A 13,543-nucleotide genomic window follows, 5' to 3' on the forward strand; every position below is an offset into this window, starting at 1 on the left:
ATGCTTTTTCTGAACATTTGCAGTAATTAGAAGTTTAATCAGCATTTGAGGACAATATTGTGAACAGTCTGCAGACGGAACATTTAGACAGACACTTATATTTCTATATGTTACTATTGCGATTCTGTTGCTGTTCTGGTTGCTATACTATCAAATGGCATAACCTCAAAAACAAAAATATTACGTCACTTTGGTAGCATCTTTTTCTTTCAGTGCATGCTGTGATGTATCACATGCCCCTTTCTTTGGAACTTTAAATAGCAGTCTTGTATCTTAGTGACATCAGAAAAAAATAATAAAAGAATGAATTGTCACTCTCCTTAATAAAAATTGGCAGTTGCTCTGGTGTAGATAGGGGACAAATTGGTGGATCTCTGCTGTTCTCAGAGATGTTGATTCTTCTTTGGGCTTCTTGTCACAGATGCCTGTACAGTTTAATATTGGTTTTATCTCTGAATTTGAGGCCATCTGAGGACTGAGACTGTTCTCGTGTTTGGCCAGTTTGTGATCATGTTTCTTGAAAAATTGCAGTAAGAAGCTAACAGTTAAAGGAATGGAGCTCTAGAACAAGCAGAGCGGGACACATTAGTGAACACATTTTCCTAATTAAAAACAAAAAAGGAAGAAGAGAACAAGGAATGCTTAGTTCAAAAGCAGAATTAAACTCTAGAAAGTTCTGAATTTATAATTAAAGCAGACTCTTCCTTGAGAGTTTGACTATATTTCTGTCCTCTTCATCTTAAAGTCTGGGAAAAGTATAAAAGCAAACAAACTGAAACAAGGAATTTAAAGGATAAACCTTCTCTAATTTAGTTGATTCTGCTCCGCTCCCTCAAAGAAATTGTTTGCATTTTTGGGATATTATATCAGTTATTTCCTATGTATTTGAAATATATCCTCCAGAATGAGAGTTACCCACTGTAGAATTCCCAGCAAGGTAAGGGTTACCCAAGGACAACACAGCAACAGTAAAGTAATTTGATTATGTATGCACTGTAGGTAAGGTAGTACCAAGGGGTTTTTTGAGAGCAGAGCCATGAGGCCTCAGAATCCCTCACCTGTAGCAGTTTCCTTTTTGGGTGAGGGAAGGAGGCAGTCGTTTTCTCTCCCCACCATTTTTAAACTTTCAGCACCACTGGACTGGTATATTGTCTTAAATAGTGAAGAAAGTTCATTTCTATCCTGGATGTGAACTGTGGCACACATGCACACTAAATTTCCTATATAGAGTCGCCTTGCAGGCAAACATTTGGGCACCATTTTTAACTCTCCTCAGCTATTGTAATTCATATGGCTGATGTAGTTTCATGCCTACCTCCCTACTTACATAATTTTACTTGTATGCCACTTTTCCATAGTTCAAACCATGCTCAAGGTGACTTACATCGTGAAAAAATTACATAATTACAAACGTAACAAAAGTACTCACAAACAATAAATAAAACATCAAAAGCACACAACCAAATAAAGCAATTTACCCATAAGATCTAAAATAAAGATACAAAAATTAATATTGATAACAGCGGCAACCCCCTCTCCAACAAAATCCCCTAAACAATACCCCAGCCTAAGAGTCTGTAATATTAGTTTAGGATGCAGATATAATTCTTAACCTTGGTTTGTACTACTTAAATTTTATTAATAATGCCATCTGAATATCTAAATTGTATGTAAAGATTAGTTAAGAAAAGAATAGAATAGTGTAAACCCATAGCTTGAAGTTGTTAAGACAAAGAGTTCATTCAGTTGGACGGCATGAGCTTACAGCATGGAGTATGCAGCAAACCTTGGGTTAGCATACTTCCACTTGACCTCGCCACCCCACCCCCTGTCTCTGCATGTGTTTTCAAGTTATCAGAAGACCATGGTTTGCAGTTATGGGCAATACAAACCAATATCAAGATGTGGTTTGGGATTCTGGTTTGAAGACAAAGTGTTCTTTTAGCAAATTGTACTTTGCTGAGTTTCGACACAATGGCAGTCGGTGAACCCATTGTTTCACCTCTTCAGCTTCTCTAGCTGCAATGACCTCTCATGCCTCCTTATATTTTTCTAGGTCAGGGCTTAATTTAGCAATCCATAAAACATATATATATATATATATATATATATATATATATATATATATATGAATTTCACTGTATGTTTTGGGATCTTAACCAAAGTTAAGGTAATGAACTGTTGCTAGGACTAATTGTGATTAAACATTATGTCTCTGTAACAACTCAGACTTCCTCCCCATGTCAGCAATCCTGAACATGTGTATGCCTGCCTGGCTAAAAATGTACTTATTTAGACTAGGTATGTGGATATTAGAATAAATACTTTTTATATGTGTTGAAAGAGATGAGTCGGATCTGTAGCCATTCCTGTCTTTTCTGAGCTTGGGTTCAGCAGTCACACTTTATTTCATTGTGGAAATATGCCTCTGGGATTAAATAGTCCATGTCTGTCATACTTGGAGTAGACCCATTGAAATAGATGGAATCTGAGTCTGCTCTGGGAATGACTAACAATGGATGTTTTATGACTTGAAAAAAATAAAAAAGTAGTATGAAATGAAAGTACTGAAATACGTCTCGACTGTTGTCTGTTGCACGCAAGAGTTCACAATGTAGCAGGAAAGAAGTCTTGAACAGAAATTTGTATTTAAGAGGCAGCCAGCTGCAGAGAGCATAATTCTGTGTTATTTGCTTCTAAGCCATCTGTGTTGTTAAGCAGATGGTATACAGAATATCGTACCTGCTGCAGTTTTACTTTTGGTTAGGGTTTGTTTGAGGTCTCAGAGATAAGAAGTTATATAAAAGACAAAAGCTTTGTATTCTTGCATATTTGGCACTCTCTACGAAGCTCATACTCCTGAATTCTTCTTTGCCTGCTAAAGCCTGCAGAAGGGAAAGACAGGAATGGGTTTTCTTTTGGCAGCCTATCTATATTGCATTGCACAAGATTACAGGAAACCAATCTGCACAAGTGCAGTTGTTAAAAAAATCATGCCCTCAGAAGAACTTGTCTCCTCCTGTTACCAAAAGGTGTTTGGAATAGTTTCACTTCGAGAAAGTCTCTTTAGTAAATTACAAATTATGCCATGTGTGAAAGAACAGCTCTAACCCCTCCCCTTCATAGGCGTACAAGTAGAGATAGACAGCTCTGTCAATCTTGATTTCTTTCAGTTGCTCATTTATCCAGTCTTAAATTTTGTTCTCTGTATTTCCACAACAGTTAATAATAATAATAATAATAATAATAATAATAATAATAATTTTAAAAAATCATGAAAATGTTGTGTATGCCGTTTCAGGTAACAGACACATTTTTGTAAGCAATTTCCCCCATTTTTGTATGCTATTTTCAGAAATACACAAACGCAAGTGTATATATGCTTGACCCTGATATACGCATTTTTGTACAAATAGAGAACTGCATTGCAAAATCCGGAGATGTGTGAATACTGAAGGAGAGTTGTGCTTTGGTTTGCACATTAGTTTGATAAGTGCACATTGGCAAGTCTCATTAAAATTCAAATAAAAGCAAATTATTCCCCCTTCCCTGCTTTCAAGACAGAAATTAGAGTCTTTAAATATTGTGTAATGAAACCTTAATCACCTAAAGCAGTGCTTTTTTCCCTGGGGGTATGCAGGGGTACGGATACCCCTAAAATTTTTGTGAATCTTTGTGCTTTTGTCCATTTACTATATTTATTTTCCCCAATCTGAATTATAAAATGGTGATTTTCTTGAGTCAAAATGAGAGTACCCCTAAGCACTTTTTTAAGAAAAAAAGCACTGAACTCAAATGTGAAAGCTAAATTTTTGCACGGCAATCATAAATGTTTTAATATTTGCTTTTTGTCATGTGCAACAACTACTGTTGATCCAAGATGTCTTTTGAACTCTGGACATATTTTCATGGTAGGCCACACTACTGTTTACACGTTTCCATGGAAAACTGCATGTGACGCTAGTTGGTGAAAACCCATTGTATTCAGGAAGTTGAGGCTATAATCCATACATACTTACCTGGGAGTAAGTCCCTTTACCTCAATTGTTAATGCTGAACATATACACATAGGACTGCTCTATAAGATTGGGGACCCCTCTCCCCATTTTCCTCTGTGTCTTTGGGGAATTTACAGAAGACTGCTCATTGTGTTTTTTGCTGACTCAAGTCATTAATCAACTGATTATCTGCATAGATTCGCATATGAATACAAGTATATTATTAAAGAAGCATGCATTTATTCTCCCTATGGGCCGAAGTCTTGCATGTCTTTCCACAATCATGGTGAACTCTGAAACCCCAGATTGTATTTAGGTGGGTGTATAACATGGTGGATTTTAAAAGATACAAAATAAAGCAGGACATAGATTCTACAAGTTTTTGCATATCAATAGCAATGTGTTGGTTCTTTTTCTATTATGGTAGTTAAATGGCCAGACATGTATTTAAGATGAACACAAATTTCTTCTGGGTTCATATTGGAAAATAAAATGGTGCTTGTCTGTGTGGGGAACTTAATTGTCACTTCTCCCTACAACCCAATAACCCCATGTTATTTGAGACTACCTTTTTATCATTTATCTTGATTTGCTTTCATAAAATTTGTGTGATTGTTTTTACTACACCTGCTGTTTGTTGAACATTCATTCTTACTTGTTAGCCCACACCTTCCACTGCATTTCCTCATCATTTTTCTTACAACAAAAAGCCATTTTTAATTTTGGGTTTGTTTGGGTTTGGGAAGTGGGTTTGTTGTATAAGAGAGTACAATTCAATTTAACTGCACAAGCTAAATTTTCTGGTGTATGATTGAGTCCTGCCCATAAAAGAGTGACCTTCTGGAAGTGACCCAAATCAGCAGTTATGGGAAGGCAGATACTTGGTTCATGTAAAGGCAACTCTGTTCAGTAAATTTCAGACTTCTGAAAGACAGAATCCATCGTTGAGAACTATAAGAAAGACAGAAGCCCACATGTACACGGCAAATATTCTGCATGCCTTCATAGCATGAAGTGTTTTGTTAATCGGTTTTGGACAATAACCAAAGTGAGAATGCTGGGCAAACAGTGAAGCCGAAAACCTGGGCAGGACTGTTAATACAGTATGTTCTTCATAACACATAATATAAAACAAGATTTGGAGGATTACTGCCTTCAAACCCACAACACTTGCGTCACAGACTTCTTGGAAAATGAAAGAAGGAATCTCCAACATTTGGTTTTAATTGTAAAATTACGACTTGCTCAGAACATCTGTACATAGAAAAATCTCACATTCTGACTGTGAGACTAGGATCCATAAAACTCCTTTTTTCAATAAGACTGCTGAACTGCAGCGGCTTGCTCAAGGGGGAAGAGCCATAGCAATAGCCCCCCAACAGCGGTGTTGCCAAAACGGCTGAAACCCAGTGGAAATGGATCTAGATTGACCTGTTTTAACAAGGATATCCTGAAGTTGAAGAGCAACCACCCAATTGAGCACTTTGTCAAGAAAGGCATTGTTTTCAAGCATCCAAATAGTTATTTCAGTCCGCATCTAGGGATGGCTTTTCAAGAGAGGCTGCACAACCCTCTCTTTCAGAGTGGCTGGAACGGACCCTTTCTCAAGGAGGCATCTATACAGCAAGTGACCAAACCAACCTATCCTTGCCTGTCCAGTGTTATGATCCAAAAGGGCCAACGCTACAGTCGGTAGGTCACACATGTGCAAGAACCCAGCCCGTATACTTGGACCTCAATAACTGTCGTTTCTCCAGTAGAGCAGGACCAGACAGGTCACAGCCTCCCCAGCAGCACACGAGCGATTCTCTAGCCATCTAATAGATGACTGACACAAGTGACTAATTAAACTGCAGTCGAACTTGAAGTGATTACCTGAACCGGGAGAGAGAGAGAATTGTGCTCTTCAGCATGATGCTATCTGCACTGTATTTCCAAAACGTTTGATGAGATAAGACAAGCTAAGCATGATATATGTTGCTTATTGAGGTGGAAGAGAAAGGGAGGGGCAGGGAGCATGCGAAGCGATGTGCAGACAAGAAGCTTGTGATATGAAAGGAGTTAATGGTATGCAGTGATTTTACCTCTGTGATAGGAAGTGTAGGAACAGCCTGCTCCCTGGAATACATCGCCATCTAAGCTGCAAAGGTTTCAGTTCCATGGCAACACAGAAGGACCAATTGTGTTCAAGGTGTAGGTATTATTAATACATTCAGAAGGAGAGGTTAGGGTTGTGTGTGTGTGTATGTGTATTGGAGGGGAGGGGGAAGAACAGGAAGTAAGCATTCAGAATCTTTACTTCTATTTAATCCTTTTAATCTAGAATAAAAGTTTGTGTACTTTGGCAAAATGTGATGCGACCTACACATTCCCCTTGGTCTTCATAGTACTGTAGACATATTCCCTCCCCTCATCATTTAGAACAAACTGCAGATACTGACACGATAAAGGGGTTTAAAAACCAACAACGTTGCACATTTTATTTGGCTGTAACACTGAAATATGAGCTCAAGATAATAAAAATAGCCCCTGAGATTATGGGGTGTTGCCCAAGATATGCAGGTTTAGGCAAGGGTACACAGAAGAAGAGGAATGTATTTTTCCCGGAGACACAATGCTTTCCTGCTGATCGTATCCTCCTTGCTGTTTTCCCTCTGCCTCCTGCAGGCTTCCTCTTGCCATCCCTGACTGAGAAGCGGAGATCTTCCCAGTGGTCTGTTTCTTTCTTTTTGTTACAGAAGCTATGAGCAAGTAAATAGTGCCCTGACACTCTACAGTATTTCTGTTTCTGATTCTGACACTGGTCTATTGTGTGCAGTGCAGAGGTGGGACTCGTTGAGAATGTCAGGGTTTCAAAGCAGCCAGATGGAGAATCTCTGCTTTTTGCAGTAGCAGCATATGGAGTGCCAGTGCTAGTAAGTTAACCAGGCAGACATAAATCTGGCTTTGTTGAGTAAATGAAGATGTATTTGCAGCTGTTTTTTGCACCAGAATGTGCAATAAAGTAGAAGATGTCATTTTGTTTTCATTAGGGTAACACAAGTGTTAACTGCGAGATGAATAGGAATCTCTGTTCTTTTGTGTTCTTTGAAAAGAATCTGTTGCTATATACATCCCAAACGCTAAAATCAGTCACTAAACTTTCTATTTGTGTTCACTCTTCGGTAGGAAGAATAATATCAGGAGCTATAATGGATTCATTCTGACATAATGTTTTGTGGGCTTTTAAAGGGAGTATGAAGACGTTACATAGGCATAGAGCAACGTAAGATTTCTGCAGTGGAATGTGCAAGTTCCACTCTGTAGAGACAACAGATTCTGCTTGCATATCCCACTCCAGCAAGTGTTCTGATTCCTGCGTAACTTATCTATGTGCAGGCTTGTAAAAACCACTTGCCTGGTCACCTGTGGCGAGTAAGAACTGCTGCTAGGCAACAGGCAAAGCTTACTACATTGCTTTTTTAAAGACCACAAATTGCTAACATAAGTGTACGAACGCAGCCAAGCATATAAAATATTTTGTGGTCTAGTAACTTTTGTGGAATTGTTTGTAACTGTGTATGTGCCTGCAAGATCATTTTGGAAAAAGCAACAGTGTGGGTGCAAATATGTCATGTTTGACTTGAAGAGTGCTTCTCTTGAAGAACTTTTGACTTGAAGTGCTTCTCTTGAAGAACTTTTAGAATACATCTGAAGGCAGCCTTGTTTAGAGAAGTTTTTAATGTTTGGCGGACTATTGTATTTTAATATTTTGTTGAAAGCCACCCAGATGGCCTGGGTATGTATGTATGTATGTATGTATGTATATATGTATAAATAAATAATATATAACATAATGATGCAAAATCCATAGCTGCATGTGGAAGACCATCATCATGACTATTTTATCTTGTGAACAGCTTTGGGATCTTTTGATGAAGGGCGGTATATAGGTCTTAATGATAATGATGATGATGATAATAATAATAATAATAATAATAATAATAAATTTGTCATGTCAAAGCTGTGGACCTGGGCATAGTTTGGTGGACCAGATGTCATCAAAGTCTGTTGGATTTAAGCAGCCTGTGCACATGCAGGAACACAGCATTTAAGAAGTTCCGAGGTAGATTTAACAAAAATAACAACAATAATATGGGATTTTAGTCATTTTGAAGAACTGAGTACCTTTAGAACTGAACCCCCCCCCCATTAATAATAATTTCTGTATACTGCACTTTGTGGTTTCTGTTCAGGATAAACGAATTGACATATAGTGTGATTTAAAATATTTGTAGTAAAATTAACAGTGTGGTTCCTTAGGCACCTTCCTCCTCACTTCTTTGCTTATAGTGAGCATACATCCTATATGAATTGGTTGTGGGGCCTTGTGAGTTGTACATTGTAAAATCAGGTTCAGCATTTCCTTCAGGGGAGCTGGGATTGTAATCTGAGTAGAGCAGGTTTTCTGAACCTTCTCACAGATTCATTTCTCAGGGTTAAATGAAGATGATGAACCAATGAGAATTGCTTTAGAAGGAAAGGGGGGAAAGTGAGAGACACGAGTGGGGAAAAGAACGGAAAATAGATTATACATGGCGTGCCTACATTAGACTTAAAACTACAGTGGTACCTCGGGTTACATACGCTTCAGGTTACAGACTCCGTCAACCCAGAAATAGTACCTCGGGTTAAGAACTTTGCTTCAGGATGAGAACAGAAATCGTGCTCCGGTGGTGTGGCGGCAGCAGGAGGCCCTATTAGCTAAAGTGGTGCTTCAGGTTAAGAACAGTTTCAGGTTAAGAACGGACCTCCGGAATGAATTAAGTACTTAACCCGAGGTACCGCTGTAGTTTCCTGGTCATTCCTCTTCCCTGGGTATCTTTGGAGCTATAGATCTGAGTTTGTATGATGGGAAGAAGCTAATGACTTCTAGCAGGTAATTATCAAAACTGCAGCAACCTGCAGCCCACAGAATGCTTGCGGGGCGGCAGCGGGGGGGGGCACACCATGACAGCTAAACATATGTAACTGATGCAAATATGGAGATGACCAGCAATGATAACATATGAAGAAATGGAGAGAATGCAAAACAAAAGTGGGATGCTGTTGTAGCTTGTGATTTGTTTATTTTTGTTTTAGCTTCCCATCTACCATGAACTTGGAGAAAGCAAGCTGAAAAATGCTGGGGTTGTGGGGGAGAGGTATGTCTGGCTTTAAGCTACAGCAAGACTGAATGAAGGAAAAGATGAGGGAAAGGAGTTATAAGCTGAGAAGCAAACAGGATGTAGAAATGCTAATATATCATTTTTAATATATCATTTTAATTTTCCTGTGCATCGAGGAACGGTGGGGACCCAGAATAAAGGGACATTCAACTGTGGGTTCAAGGTCAATGAGGTGATGTTAGCAAGGCAGGGCGTCTCAAGAGAGCAAGCCAAACGGCTTTGTATTGGGAAATGGGATTAAAGGAGAACACTTAGTATTCTGTGTAGGCTGAGTGGCAGGAGGGAATCCCCATATATTATGTTATCTGATGGCAAATATATTATTTCCTCTATCCCAGAAGGAGAACTGAAATCAAAGCTCCATGTAGATCAGGTGAATTGGAATAGAGTAAAATTATTACATTGGATCAACTGAGATCAAGCCACCTCAAGCAGGAAAAATCAGTTTTGTGGTTTCAGCTGAGCATTCAAAATGTATCTATGCATAATTCTTGAGCTTTGTGAAAACACTCTCCATGTACCAAATAAATAGCTATATATAAAACTCAGATGTAGTGGGTCAGAATGCCTGGGGTTCTGCATTTTGGAATTTGAATGTGTTAGAAGGTTGAATAAATTACACAAGATAGTTTTCAGAAAAAAATATATAGCATATTTTGATGCACTTCTTTTATGGTAATATATTTAGCTGGATATAATATATATATGGGCTGTCTTTTTTCTTAGACTAGGTATAGTTGCCTTGTGTCTCTTATATAAGAACATAAGAAGAGCTTGCTGGATCCGGCCATGTGCTGTTGCATGTACCAGATACATGATGGGTGACCCCAAAAGGAGCTTTGGGAAGAGGCAGCACAAACAGTAGAGAGGGAAGAATGCTCAATCCCTTCCTCACTTCCTGCTTCTCTTTTCGAAATAGATCCGAACTGCTTTCTCTCCTCTTACAAGGTTCTCTCTAAGGTTTATCCTCACATTTGGAGCCCCACTGGGGTTGATGGTGAAGGAGTAACTTGGGGAAGGGTTTAGATAAATGGCAGGTGGAAGAAGAGATAAATACGCCCTCCCTCTTGGTGTGCCTCCATTTTGCCCCACCCCTTCCCAATTATGTTGAAGCTGTAGGTAATAATACATATGAAAGGAAGGGGCTAGGACCCTGAAACTTCTTTCTCTGAAAGTTACATATGCATTTGCATTCTAATACTCAGTTTGGGCCTTGTACTTCTTATGTTTTACCTGGCTGACACGGTATACCTTGGGGTTGGAAACTAGTAAATATGATGTCCCAATGCACCAAGATTACGTACCTGTGCCATCCCGCTCCACTGAAGTTGAAGGTAGACCACAGCCATGTGTGGCAGTGCGCTAGCAACCCATGAGTGGAAGAGGTGTTTGTTTGTGTGTGTGTCAAAACACCTGGGAGGCCACAATAAAGGATCAGGGGGTTGGGCTTGACTTGGAGGGTGGTGAGATGCTTTCTGTATATATAGTCATAGACTTCCAAGGACAAACAAAGAATTAGTTACCCACTAGACACATCAGGATCGATGAGAACTATTCCTATAATTCAGATCAGATTCTTTTTTCTTTTCTATTTTTTTACAATGAAGGAAGTATTTTCCACTATTGTTATGGGGCAGGTTGCTGTGTAACGCCTCCCCCCTCCCCCCGCCAAGCCCCCCAACACAGCACATGTTAATTTGTATTACTCACTTACTTCCCTAAGTATCAGTTTTCAAGAGGTTCCTGTAGTGTGGCGGTGAAGCCATTTCTCTGGGCTCTCAAGTGCCTCCTCTTTTGGTTTGTGCCTCTATCATTACGGCAAACTTTTTCACTTTGGGGCTTAGGGCACCTTGGCTTTTAAAGTGGAAATGTCAAGCACCTTCTGGTACTGGAAACATGAGACGTGTGACTGCCTGCGGAGCAGCAAACACTGAAGTCTCAACCTGTGGGAGTTGAGAGATGCCTGGCAAGCTTTGCCCTGCCAGCATGAGCCTTTGTAGTGGCTGGAAGGAGATGGGATGAAGTCGCTGCCAGTGCTGCTCTCTGCATATTATTACTTGCCTGCTGATACGCCCACTCATGGGGCTCCAAGTCCTCAGGCTTCCTGTTGTTGAAAGCTGCCTGCCTGTAAGCAGAGCGCAGAGCAGTTGTGAAACAGTGACATCAAATACGGTCCCGCTCCTCTTCCAAAAATAAATGTCCCCCCTCCGGCTTTTCTTACTCTCTGCTCCCTTTGTTCCCCTGGGTGTCATTCTTCAGGAAAGCACGAAATGCTTCCCGCCTCTCCTGCTCCAATGTGGAGTTTACTACTTTTAATTTTAGAATTCTCTGCTTCTTAGGTGGTGGGTCATAGCTCAGTGCAATACATGTGCAGCATGCTGAATGTCCCTGGTTCATTGTCGTCTCCAGGATCTCCAGTAACAGGAATAGGCAAGACCTTTGGAGAGATGGCACTAGAATGAATAGATGGCCCTAGGATAAACAGAGCAAGGGCCAGCTCCTTATAGATCCCAAAGAGGACTGGATCGTGCTCTGCAAGCTGGCGGCTTTGCATGGCACTGTAGAGAACTCAGATGTTTGGATATTTCCCCAGGGGCAGAACCTCCTATAGCTTATTCAGGGCCTTGCTGGCCAGAGCTCGCAGCCTCACAGAAGCCCCAAAGGTTACAAAATAAGGTGAGGGCTATTTAGTCAGTTAGCCAGCTCCTGTGGCTTCAAGCCTGTGCAGCCTATGCAGCCTAGATAATGCTTCAGCTGGCTCTTGGTCCCAGCAGAGACAACGTTGCTTGTTGATTGCCATAGCAGGACCCCTTGGTGCTGTCCAAGGTCTTGCATACTTTCTGCCAAAACTTGAGTACAAAATGGCTTCAAGCCCCATTCCATCACAGTCAATGTTAGAGACTGAGGATGGCACCAAGACAGACAGACAGACAGAGAGAGACAGTGCACTCTGTATCCCTTCCTTTGTGGACACGTTGTGCCCATCATATCTCAAGGAAGCAAGTTAGTCTTCTAATATAGCTTTTATTTCCACAGTTTTTCCTCTATCTGGGAGTGGCATTTCTTTGGAACTCTGGAACTCAAAAGTATTAGCTTTTCTGTTTCTGAGGAAGAGTGGACAAGCTGAATTGACCAATGTTGATACTTAATAAATATTTAGCTGCTTCTGCATCTCTCTTCTCTGGCTTATGGCATGCCAGATTCATTTTCTCTGTAGGGGTGCTATTTCAGAATTAAGTGAAAATGGGAGGTTCAAAGTTCAGCTCAGTCTAAGAGCTAGCTTTCAAGGTTGAACACTGAGAACTCAGCCACTCTGTACAACGTAGCTGTGATTATTTTCTACCCTTTTTTAAAAAACCCCCACATAGGAATTGAATTTAGGCTTGGGTGACTAATCAGTCAAATTGTTTTCATAGTTATATTAATGAAAGGGAAACCAATGACGTGACAGAGAAAATGAACTTGTGCTTGACTGTGGGGTCCTCCTAGTAATGTTTTTCCATTCCTGCAGTTGGGGCTAGTCTCTTTCTAGGTGCAAAACTCTTAATTCAGGTGAAGGTATTGGAAGGGCAAGAGAGATTCAGGGCTGCCTTGGCATATGACAGCTGGGCAAGAAAGGAGCTAGGGCACGGAGAGCTGTGAAAAGCTCATTGGGGATGTCCTTGAGAGAAGGTTCCTAGCTTTATTTTAGGAGCATGGTGAGCTCTATGAAGGGTCCCAGAGAGGATGACTTTTGCAGCTCCAAAATACTATGCCTTCTTAGATGCCATCAGTATGACAGTGTTTTGGACATAGCGTCTATTTCCACTTTTATCTCTTTTGCAGTCTGAAGCATTGCTATACTCTTCAAAACTGCTGTTTTGTTCCTATGTATAATTATGCAGATTTATGTGACAAAGTCGCTAAGATTGCTTTAGTCAGGGGACAGGCATGCTTCAAACTATTCTGTAGGAGCAACCGTAGGTTTGCAGCAACCCCACCATTCGAGTGATGGTTGAACTGAGCTTGACTGGCAGATGACTGAGGGAGCTGCTGATGTCATGCCTATGCTGGTTGAGCTATGGCTTTCCCTGGGCATAGGGAATCCCCTGCCAGCTGGCTCAGCCAATTTTGACTCTGTTTTGTGCTTGATAACCTGGTGAACATAAAGGAAAACAATTCCATTGAGTTACGGAATTTCCTTCCTGAGCGGGGCTTATATTTTACAAAAGAGAACAAATTAGTAATTCTCAATGGGAATCGCAACCCAACTATATCCTGCTCAGACTACTCTGCTGCGGTTGTGTCCAATTTTCAGGCAGATGAGAGAAAAGGCTGGCAAAAACTGCTGCTGCTGCC

At 40.4% G+C, this 13,543-nt stretch overlaps 1 protein-coding gene across 4 annotated transcripts in view; it reads left to right on the forward strand.

Moving 5' to 3' along the window:
• HIVEP2 (HIVEP zinc finger 2) overlaps positions 1-13,543 on the forward strand; it is a 137,354-nt gene that overhangs the window by 37,961 nt on the left and 85,850 nt on the right. The gene's annotated exons all lie outside the window — the stretch shown is intronic.

The sequence above is a fragment of the Podarcis vaucheri genome (assembly GCF_965113315.1).
Source record: "Podarcis vaucheri genome assembly, chromosome: 3".
In the NCBI taxonomy this organism is placed as follows: Eukaryota; Metazoa; Chordata; class Lepidosauria; order Squamata; family Lacertidae; genus Podarcis; species Podarcis vaucheri.